Below are 12,670 nucleotides of genomic sequence, written 5' to 3' on the forward strand. Positions count from 1 at the left end.
AACGGGAAGGGAGAAAGTGAGGGAGAGACAGTGGAAGGGGAGAGACCGTGGGGGAGACTGTGAGTGGGGGTGGAGAGAGTTGGGGAGACAGAGTGCTTGGGAGAGAGACTGGGATGGGGAGGCAGAGCGGGTGAAAGCGAGAGGTGAGAGAGAGAGAGGAAAGAGATAGGGACGACAGAGAAAAGGAGACGAGGACAGACATTTTGGGAGAGAGAATGCAGACGGAGAGAAGATGGGATGGAGGGAGGGGCGGGATAGAGTGAGAGAAAGAGAGGATTAGATGGAAAGTGGGAGGGCGCGAGCGAGGGAGCGGGAGACAGAGAGAATTAGGACACAGAGAGAAGGGGTGGAGAAGAGACAATTGGGGAGGGACAGTGAGAGTGTCAATGGCAAGAGAGAGTGTTGGGAGGAAGAGTGGATGGCAGAAAGTGTTCAGAATGTGTAGAGGGACTGTACATGTTAGAAAATTGACAACCCTGCATTTTAGAGCATTGACAAGCCGGCAAATTCTGACAAAGCACAGAGACCTGAAAAAGTAAGGATGCAACAGTTGGTTGAAACAAGTATATGCAGCTGAGTTGCCATGAAACAAACTCAAATACAAATGCAATCAATCAGTTTAAATTGTGCACCAAGCAACCAAAATCCAAACAAATTTGCATTTAGTATTTTGATAATATTAATACCAATGAACCTTTCCGATGTTTTGGGATATAAATCCGGATATTTTGAACAGCTGGAGAGAGAACTGCCATAGGACCAACAAATCAAGCTTGCTTGTCAAAGAACTTTCAGCAAGGTAACTGTCTGAATTTGAATATAAGAACATCGGAACTGACCTGGGGAGAATCTACAGAGCAATATCTACACAGGAGAATCGATAAAGCTGACTATTTTTGAAACATATGTTGTTTTTTGTACATCGTAATCAAGTTTTTTTTTCTCGGACTAGTATTGCAGAATGGGAGGTAAAAGATCCAAGTAAGAGAAAGGACTTGAAAATAGTTGTTCGTTTTATTATTCTATATTTGACTTCAAGAATAAAATTGTCATTTTTTATATTTATTGATTAACACGTGGATAGTTCTTTGCTTCTCGAATTTTAACAGAACTCAGAACGGGTTGCATCTTTTCTGTGTTGCTGTTTACATTAACAAAGGGATTTAACTCCCTGTCGAAACACAAACAGTAACTATATATGTGTTACGCTTGTTTGTTTTACAAAAACGCAAAACCACGCACTGATCCACCGTTGGCTCATTCATGAGCCCAATGTTCAAGGTCTCTTTGTATCATTGATAACCTTCTTCACTGTTAAGTATACCACCAATTTGCTGTAAACTGCAAATTTGTTAACGATGTTTTCTAAGTTTTCAAACAAATCGTTGATATGAATAATAATCGAAATTCCTATCCCTGTGTAAATCGCTAATCAGAGGCCTCCAGTCCGAAAAACAACACTCCACACGACCGTCTGTCCCCTACAACCTCGCCATTTTTAAAACAAATTGGCGAGCTCTCCCTGAAGCCCATGCGATCTAATTTTAGGAATCAGTTTATCATTGCATACCCCCGTCAAAGGTTGCACAAAAATGAATGTGGTCAACAGCTACAACTCTGTCCTCAAGAACCGTTTTGTTTCTGTCCTCAAATAAAATGTTCCAACAACCTTGTGCGACATAATTTCCAGCTAACAAACTCAGGCTAACGACACCTGAACAGTCTTTACAAATCCAATTGCATGCAAATATATCTCTCAGAACATCCAACAACAAATTGCCCGCCTCTGATGTCAATCTAAGTGATCCATAGTCCCCAGCTTATTCTTTACAGCCATTTTTAAAATAAAGTCAGCTAGTTAGCTACCCTGGCATTTTCAGATATGTCACCTGTCGATCTTCTTTTTGATAATCACTAGATTGGCCACCCTGAACATTTCAGGCACGTCGCTTCTAGCTGTAAATGATACATGTTTCTATGCCAGGATCCCACAACGTCTTGCCTATCTTCGCACAATGTTCCGTGATCACTGCTTCGAAATTTATTAACATTCATGTTTGATGTAACGTATCCAGAACCTCCTCATCTTTAAAGTGAACTGTTTTCAAGACATGAAAAAATATTTGCCTGGCTCGTTCGATACCATTTCTTTGTCCACGTTAAAATTACTGATGAAAAAATGGAATATTATTTCAGTACATCGCTGAAAATATAGTCTCGTAATAATGCAACCAGGCCATTTCCTCCAACGGAACTAATGGAATTATGACCACTGGTCTCAACGTCCTCCAACATTAACACTTCAGTGAATTGCTCAGCCTTGGATTATTTAAAGAAAATGTGGAGTCCATTTGGAAAGTGGGAAAATTAACAGCGTCATGATTATTCAGCCGTGCTTCTGAACAAAAGATAGAGACATAACGGGATAAAACAATTGCTTCTATTCAGAATGATTTGGACGTGGAAGGAAGCGAATGACTCATTTCTATCGTCTCGCACAGCCATTAAGCATATAGGTTTGAGCGTTTATTTCACAAAAAAAGAAATATTTTGTTCAGACAATTAATATTGAATTTATTTTCCAACAGATCTCAGTTAAAACAGTGTTTGTCCGTGTATCAAGTACAACACTCTTAACAGGATAATTGATATATTACCGACTGTTGATTAACTGGTCCAATATCGTAACATCCCATAAGTACACGTTTGGCAAAGACAAATTCACGAAAGCAGATAATCTTGCACGCAATTTGAGTGGGCAGGAAGAGAACCCTAACGTTTACCTGTGACACAGTTAAAAATACTTGCTTCCGCATCCAGCTTCAAGACCTCAGTATGTACAATTACCTGGGTTTGACTGTGCTTGACCTCAAGCAATTCGGCTCCGTCTATTGTTAGAATATAAGTGCCCCAAGCCTCTCAAGTTGTTTACTCGCTTGGATTTAAGCAGATTGTTTGCACCCTCTTTATGAAGCTTTCTTAATTAAAAATAAAACTTAATTCTTAACTCCATAATGTCGTTGCATGCCCCACTGAATGGAAATGGACAATCAATAGATAACAATGACTTTATTTGACTCTAAGTATACAAGCATTCACTCTTACAGTCTTTTCAGTCCTCTTTTCCCCAGCACCAAACGCCTCGACCTTTGATATCAATTATATTGTCTCATCCTGAAACGTGTATAAATTTAAAATTGAATAGCTGCAATAATACGTTCCATTAAAGCAGTCGAGGATTTTCATACATACGTTTTTCCCCAAATACTTTCATTACTTATGACCAGAAAATACACATGTCTGAGACACATTATTACCAACAAATATTTTGAAATTATGCAATGCCAAGACTAAACGGAAGACCTCCATCTCTGTTTGGAATATTTCTGTGGCTAACTATTCAATTTTCTGGAAACAATGCCAAACGCTCTTTCTATTTTCTCGACTTCTTCTTTCAAGGTTGGTTCAGCGATATCCGTATCACTTCCATCATTAACCACTTTGAATGGCATTGCGGAGATACATAAGGCAGCTTTTAGGCTGTCTCATGCCTTATCACAATTCTCGATCCACTGAAAGTTTCCGCACCCCTTCAAGAGCAGTCAGTGGATCAACCACACTGTTAAAATTTGGCATAAACTTCCAGTGAGGAAAATTACTCAACCCCAGGAATCGCCACATTTACCTCTTCATCGATAGTATCGTAACCTCGAAATAGATTTTCATTTCCACATCCCATTTGCGCATTTGTCCATGCCAAAAATATCATGGACGAGGAATATGGTTTGGGCTTTTAAAATGTTATTCTCAGTCAGGTTTATCACGATGCATCAAGTCTCCTGCAACATGTATGAGGTGAGGGATGCCATCGACGTCCCTGCCGATTACACTTGCGGGAAGTGCACCCATCTCCAGCTCCTCCAAGACCGTGTTAGCGAACTGGAGCTGGAGTTGGATGAACTTCGGATCATTCGGGAGGCAGAGGGGGTCATTCACTGCTCTGGGTTAATCGAAAGATTCACGTGTATCTTGATCAATTTCCAGACTTCAATCAGAGTGACAGGAATATACAAAAAGAATGACATCTCAAGCCAACCACTGAATTATAAATCCGAAGCCTTGCTCACAATCTGACATAGATGGTTCATATAGAATCAGGCTTACTTTATTCCGAAAGGGCAGCACGGTGGTTAGCACTGCTGCCTCACAGCGCCTGAGGCCCGGGTTCAATTCCTGCCTCAGGCAGGACTGTGTGGAGTTTGCACATTCTCTCCGTGTCTGCGTGGGTTTCCTCCGGGTGCTCCGGTTTCCTCCGACAGTCCAAAGATATGCAGGTTAGGTGAATTGGTCATGCTAAATTGCCCGTAGTGGTAGGTGTATGGGTGGGTTGCGCTTCGGCGGGTCGGTGTGGACTTGTTGGGCCGAATGGCCTGTTTCCACACTGCAAGTAATCTAAATATGTCAGAAATGATAAAATTTTAAAACAGCAAAATGCAAGCCAAGTATTTCATCGGAGAATATTGTGTGCCCATCTTGCTGTTCTGATTAACAGAAAATTCCCATTTTCATTCCTTGTTACAATCCACGAATTGTACACTTTAAACTAATTGTTTGTTGCTCGCTGTGAGAAGTGTGACAGCTCCGTCTGACATCGAACATACAAGAACATCAGTTGAAATCTTGCTCTCCTGAAACATGTGTTTCCTGCTTCTTTCTTTTTGTCTCGGTGACCGTTCCGTCAGGTGGGAGTCGAGTGAAAAGGCTGAGAGTGTTTTATTGATTCCTAAACCATACCCAAAAGAAGTGTGCATGCATGCGATCATTTCATTGTAGAAATGGTGCATGGACAGACGCATAGCATAGACAGACGCACGATAACTGGCTATTCACCTACCCAGGCAATCAAATACGTCACTTGCCTCACTTCTCCCCCAGAAACCTGCTTGTAATTCTCTGTCAGTGATTTATCCAGTTCCTCTTTGGATAATAAATTATTCTGTCCAATGCTGGAAGTCACTGATCTCTATGTGTGTGCTCAGATGCCCTTGTATTCAAATTACACAGAACACTGACATGCTGAATTAGATTACTTACTTGCAGTGTGGAAACAGGCCTTTCGGCCCAACAAGGCCACACCGACCCTCCGAAGAGCAAGCCACCCAGACCTATGCCCCTAACCTGCACATTTCTTTGGACTGTGGGAGGAAACCAGAGCAAAGCCACGCAGCCGTGGGGAGAATAAGTAAACTCCGCACAGACAGTTCCCTGAGGCGGGAACTGAACCCAGATCTCTGGCGCTGTGAGGCAGCAGTGCTAACCACTGTGCCACGGTGCCACCCAAGAAGATGCAAGCACATTGGCTTTGAAGAGCAAGGACACATTGCCAAGTCTGCTTTACTGAGATCGACATAAATAATCCAATGGGCCACTTTCATCTTCAGATTAATTACGAACATTTATGAAAAGCAGGACTGTAAGAATGAATACACTTTCGTGTTCTGTCCAAATCAAACATTGATATACTTGAGAACAGAAACGAGTCTGGTGTTCGATGTGACTTGGCCAACATCTTGCGACTTTCACCATGAATTTGGAGTATCCAAGCATGAAGAATATCCTCCTTGCACCTATTCTGTACAGATCTGTTGCAGTTGCATTATTTTAAATCAGATCTCTTCGAGTTCTTCTGAATTCCAGTCAATTCCCTAAAAGATGTAATCTGTCCTCAGACGTCATCCTCGACATCTTTAGCATCAGCCTCGTGACTGTCTGCTGCACTCTCTCTGTGGCAAGTCCTTCATTTCTTAGGCAGGGAAAGAAAAACAACAAACTTTCTATTTGCCAATGAGCAGAAGCACAACTTACTCAAGCTTTCCTCGTAAGAGTGTCCCTCCACACCCACTGTCATTCTAGCGAATCCTCACTGCACTGCATTGAATGCCAGAACACCTTTCCTGATATCAGAGGTATAAAACTGTTCACAGCTTTGCAACTGTGATCTGAGTAGTGTTGTGGGATTGGAGTGCCTTTATTAGGTGGAGACTCAGAAAAACAGCATGGTAGAGTGGATAGATGCAACTATTTTCACATCATACCCAATAGTGAGCAGTATGATTATGAGGTGTACATAAGGCAACAAAAAGAAAATAAGAGCTGGAATAGTCGGTCTGGCCCCTCGACCCTGTTGTGCCATTCCAAAGGATCTTGGCTATTTTTACAGACCTCAAACCCACTTTCTTGCACTTTTTCCAACACACTGGATTCCCTTACTGGATCAAGAATCGATATCAGATTTAAACATACACAAGTTCTGTGTTGGAAGGAGGTACAAAGAACTCAAACTGTGTGAGAAAAGAAATTCCTCCTCTACTCAGTCTTAAATTAGGGTGTGCTGTCCGTATCTTTGGAGTGTTTGATGTAGACAGTGTTAAAATAACTTTTCTCTGCATCTCTTGTCATACTGTCCCAGTCCTTGGAGTATTTGATGTGGACCTTGTCGAAAGAGCTCTTCTCTGTATTTAACCAGGTCCTGTATGAATCCTGGGAGTTTTTACTGAGCACAGTGCAGAGCACTATTTATGCTGTATCAATCCTCGTTCTCTCCCTGTTCTCGCAGAGTTTGATGAGGACAGTGTCGAGACATTTTTACTCTGTACGTAGTCACATTCTGTCCCAGTAATTGGAGTGATGAATGAGGGACAGTACAGAGAGAGATTTCCTCTGCCTTTAACCCCCTCCTAACCCTGTAATGGGTTTGTTAGATGGGAACAGTATAGAGGCAGCTCTGCTGTGTATCTAAACCCATATTGTTCCAGCCTTGGGAGTATTTGATAGGGACGGTGGACAAGAAGATTTAATGCATATCTGACCCAATGCTGTCCCTGTTCTGGGAATTTTGGTGGGGGACCTCTAGTCGTGTATTACTTTGTATCCAACGCCGTTTTATTCATATCACATATTATTTGATGGGGATAGTGTCAGGAAGGTATTATCTGTATCTAACACGATCTCGTAACTGTCCTGGGAGAGTTTGATGAGGACCATGTCGAAGAAGCCTCACTTAATATCCAAATATACACGAACCCTGTCATACCAGTGTTTGATGTGGAAAGTCGGAGGGAGGTTTACCACAAAGATCTACACAGTGCATGAGTAGACACATCGGCCCTCTGAGCCTGCGCCCTTATACTTGGTAGTGTGGATGAGCAGAGGGATCTTGGTGTCCATGTACACAGATCTCTGAAAGTTGCCACCCAGGTAAATAGTGCGGTGAGGAAGGCATATGGCGTACTGGCTTTTGTTGGTAGAGGAATTGAGTTCCGGAGTCCTGTGGTCATGATGCAGTTGTATAAGACTCTGGTGCGGCCGCATCTGGAATATTGTGTGCAGTTTTGGTTGCCATACTATAGGAAGGATGTGGAGGCACTGGAACGGGTGCAGAGGAGGTTTACCAGAATGTTGCCTGGTGTGGAAGGAAGATCGTATGAGGAAAGACTGAGACACTTGGGGCTGTTTTCATTGGAGAAAAGAAGGTTTAGGGGTGACTTGATTGAGGTGTACAAGATGATTAGGGGGTTAGATAGGGTTGACAGTGTGAACCTTTTCCCGCGTATGGAGTCGGGTATTACAAGAGGGCATAGCTATAAATTAAGGTGGGGGGGGTAGATATAGGACTGAAGTTGGGGTAGGTTCTTCACTCAGCGAGTCGTAAGTTCATGGAATGCCCTGCCAGTAGCAGTGGTGGACTCTCCCTCTTTATGGGCATTTAAGCGGGCATTGGATAGGTATATGGAGGATAGTGGGTTAGTATAGGTTAAGTGGGCTTGGATCGGGGCAACATCGAGGGCCAAAGGGCCTGTACTCCGCTGTATTCTTCTATGTTCTATGTTCTTATGAAAGATGATCCAAATCTTCCTTCCATGTGTAGCTAAAAATCACCATCAATATCTACCGTGCAATTCGGTGATCCAGAAATGACTATACTGCTTAGTCTTTGGAATGTGGCTGGCAATTCATAAAAATGGTATTGCTTCAAATTGGTATTGCCCATTCTGTATCATGAAAGCAGAACTGTCCTTTATTTTTTCAAAATAGAAGTACTCACCTGTATCGTCTGATTAAATCCAACTTTCATCGTAAGTTACGTGTTTTAATTTCTCAATACACTGTTCCAAACGTGGTACAGTATATTAATCAGACATTGTAATTGCATTTACTGGCCATAGTCCACCTACAATCATGGGCACCATCTGATTTTGGAGCCATTAACTTAGTGAGCTCAAATTGCTGTGACGAACTTCCATTTTGTTGTCTTTCAGCATGTGCTCATTGTCTATTTGAACCTGTGACATCTTTGGAGGGTTAGGTCTATTCGAATGCTGCTTAATTGAAAATGCTTTCCAATGTGTAAATATATACCTATGCTAAATCAGACTAGTACCTCCCAGCTTGTTCCCAATTTCTCGCAATGCATTTGACATAAATGTCTCAGGTTATTTTGTTGTTCCTCTGGAAGGCGTCTCAATAATGTGTCGCATTTGTTGACAACTTCTTTCTTGTCCACTTTAATTTGAGGAATGTTGAATTCAGTACCATCTGAACTTCATATATTAGTCTGTGTTGCAACCAATACAACATTCTCATTTTGATTTCCTTCGCGATCAAATAAAATTTTGGGCATATTCACATAAGAAACTCAGATAGATTTCTTTCTGTAATGGCGTTCTTATCAAGTAATTCAACTCACACAATTTCCTTTCAAGTCGATAAGGCAGTCTAAACCTTATGTTTGATGATGAGGCAATGCTAACGTTGCATTTCCACGATCAAACTTTCGAAAATACGATTTCCTGTCTGCTTCATGTTTCATCACATGATCTGATAGTCTCTAATGCCGTCTGACCAACTCATCTTACTCTATTTAATCTTTTCAAATCATTTGACAGAAAGTCTAAATACGTGATATCTGAAACTTTCCTCATCGATTCTTTCTGAATTCTTTCTTGAGGTAATTTCAAATCATCTCCAACAGACAATTCAAACGGACTGAATTGAGATGTTTCATTCTGTGCATGCCCAGTTGCAAGGTTTACAAATTAAATTACTTTACCCCGATCCAATGCTTAATAATTACTATAAGGACTCAGAATCATATTTGAACCTGATGCAACTGTTCTACTGTTGTCTCGTTTCTGGATGGCATACAGTAGATTTACGACTTCGATGTAAAATTTGGCCCAAGATCCGCTTGTATTTCTGTGGGTAGACAGTATCAAGTTAAAATAAAACAGAATCTTGAACACCATTTCTGCAATACGTTTTGGCATGGTACTGTGTAATGAATTGGTCCCTGGAAATGTAGTAGACGCGTCCACTATGTTGAATAAATCTTGTTGTCGCATTCGATGAAGTCCTCTGTATTAATTACCCTTTTTCCAAAAGGTTTTCGCAAGTGCAGCAATGTGTATCCAACATGCCGGTTGTATCACTGGCTGAAGTTTTCGAAATACCTCACACATATGACGTGCCCACTATATTCAATCAAGTCCTTTTGTATTCCAAAACAATAAAATTATATTTGTTTTTGAACTTGTACTTTCCTTGCTCCCAATTGACCTCCTTATGGTATTTCAAGTGTTACGCAAATTCTACTTTATGTAACCCATTATTAATGCAATTTGATTAACTTCTACCTCGTTCTCATCATCCTCGTGGTCTCCATGTGTGAACTCCGTTTTCTCATCAAGACTTCATTTTAATGCTAGTCACATTTTGGTACACGTGCATAGATTTATTCTGTTCATACTTTTTGATCCAACAGTTTCTGATTTTCTACTTTTTGTTGAAAAACACCTAATGCTTCTGAAACAAAATATCAAATTTGTTCTTCACTTTTGTTTGTCAAGCATAGTCTCTCACTACGTACTTCAACATTTTTGCCTCTCCTCTTTGATTTTATTTTTACACCTTGTTGTCATACAGTGCGGAAAACTCCCAGGATATACAAAGTGACCAAACTCCATAAGATATTATGCAGCGTGGACATGAACACGTTTGAGCCACGGGTGAGGTGGGCAAGAGCCAATTTATCTAAATTAAACAGGAAATGGGCAATATGAATTCGGAGCAGTTATTTGAGGTCACATCTACGTCTGGGACGTGGGAAGCCCTAAAGGAGACTTCATTCAAGTGCGGGACATGCATTATCCTGAAAGACCGAAGGTAAGCATAAGCAATATTTGGATACCATGGATGGCAAGGGAAATTATAAGCTTAGTGAAAAGTGGGAAAAAATGAACCAAACGATAGGTCTCGGCAGTTATAAACTGAAGGAGTACTGACTAGTATAGAAAAAGTAGGAAGGAACGTAAACACAGAATTGGGAATGTAAAAATGGACCAAGAAATGTGGTTAGTAAACTGAGTCAAGAAGAATCCCAAGGCTTCTGACGCATATAATAGAAGAAAGAAGATAACTGTTTAAAGAGTAGCCCCCCTCGAAGGCAAATGAGGGACGTTATGTGTGGAGCCACGGGTTGTGGGAGAAATCCTCGATAATACTTTGTGTCAGTATTCACCAAGGAGAATTGCATGACCGATGTGGACGTCAGCGATGATTGTGTGAAGACTCGAGAGAATTGCCATATATTCAAGAAGAAGTTCTGGTTCTTTGAAAATGCATCAAAACAGAGAAGTACCCAAGGCCACATGGGAAATTATCCCCAATTCATACGTGAGGCAAGGAAGAAATAGTTTAGAACTAAGCAAATAGCTTCATAGCCTCGTTGACAACAAGCGAGGTTCCAGAGGACTGGAGACCAGCCAACGTTGTTCACTTGCTCAAGAAAACAATTAGGAATAATGTAGGAAATTATTGGCTGGTGAGGCTGAAGTCAATCTTGGGGAAACCTCTTGGTGAAAATACAGAGGGATAAGGTTTGAAGAAAATGGAATAGTTACTGATAGGCAGTATGGGAAGGGTCATCTCCCTCCAACCTGATTGGAGGTTTGGAAGAGATGACAAGGATAGTTGATGACGGAAGGTCTGTGGATATAATTTATATGGATGTTTGTACGCCATTTGATAAACTCTCACACAGCGGATTTGTTCGATACTGATTTCACATGAAATTCGGCCAATCGGATACAAAACAGACTTAGTGATATAAGACAGACGGTATCAGTGAAAGGGGACTGACACGACCAAAAAGTGCTATTCCACAAGGATCAATTTTAGTTCACATGCTGTTTGCAGTAAATATAAATGATCTCGAAGAAAGTGTGGGCTCTCTGATCAATAGGTTTGCAGTCGATACGATACTTGTTGGAGTTGCTGATTGAGACAATGATTATGAAAGACTCAACACTATATAGATAGATTGGCGACTTGGGCACAAAAATGGGAGATGGAAATTCTTCCAAACAAATGCAAGTTGATGCATTTTGTAGTCTCAAAGTTAGGTGTGATTTGTATTGTAAATAGCAGAACCGTTAGGGATATTAACATATGGACGGATCTCGTCGTGCAGTTCCACAGTTTCCTAAAAGTGAAAACGCATGTGACCAGTATGATGAAAAAGGCATATAGAATGCTTGCCTTCTTCGTCTGGGGCATAGAGGACATGTCAAACCGTGTTGCAGCGACGGAAAACACTTGTTCGGCCAGAGTTTGAGTATAATGTGTCGCTTTCGTCGCCACATCATGAGAATGACTTGGGAGCTTTAATGAGGTTGAAGATAAGGTTCAGCACTATATTGCCGAATCCTGAGGTCATTGCTTGAGTAGAAGATTGAGAAAGACGAGTATTATTTTACCTGGAAAGACGGCTACTGAGAGAAAATCAGATAGCTGTCTACAAAACTATGAAAGCCATACATATAGTTGGTAGTAAAAGGCTTTTTCCCCGTGTTGAAGTTTGATTGACGAGGGGGCACAGGTTCAAGTTCAGAGTGGGAATGTTTAAGGGATACGTGCGAGTGATTTTTTTTCAGGCAGAGTATTAGGTGCTTGGAAATCACTCCCAGAAGAGGATTGTGAAAGCAGGCACATTAATGGCAATTACGAGGCATTTGGGTATTTCCATGAAGAGGGAGGGAATAGTGGGAATAGAGGAAAAAGGATACTATAAGAGCCGAAGATATTCTATATGTTTTGTTAGGACATGATGATTGCCTCCCGCTTGGATGATTGCCTCCCGCATGGGCCCCAGCTATGCCTTCCTCTTCGTAGGATATGTGGAACAATCCATCTTCCGCAACTACACTGGCCCCACCCCCCACCTTTTCCTCCGCTACATCGATGACTGTATCGGCGCCGCCTCGTGCTCCCACGAAGAGGTTGAACAGTTCATCCACTTCACCAACAACTTCCACCCCGACCTCAAATTCACCTGGACAGTCTCAGATTCATTCCTCCCCTTCCTCGACCTTTCTATTTCCATCTCAGGCGACCGAATCAACACGGACATCTACTACAAACCGACCGACTCCCACAGCTACCTGGACTACACCTCCTCCCACCCTGCCCCCTGTAAAAACGCCATCCCATTCTCCCAATTACTTCGACTCCGCCGCACCTGCTCCCAGGAGGACCAGTTCAAAATACGCACAACACAGACGGCCTCCTTCTTCAAGGACCGCAATTTCCCCCCCGACGTGGTCAACGATGCCCT

This window comes from Chiloscyllium plagiosum, chromosome 8 (assembly GCF_004010195.1).
Source record: "Chiloscyllium plagiosum isolate BGI_BamShark_2017 chromosome 8, ASM401019v2, whole genome shotgun sequence".
NCBI classification, from domain to species: Eukaryota; Metazoa; Chordata; class Chondrichthyes; order Orectolobiformes; family Hemiscylliidae; genus Chiloscyllium; species Chiloscyllium plagiosum.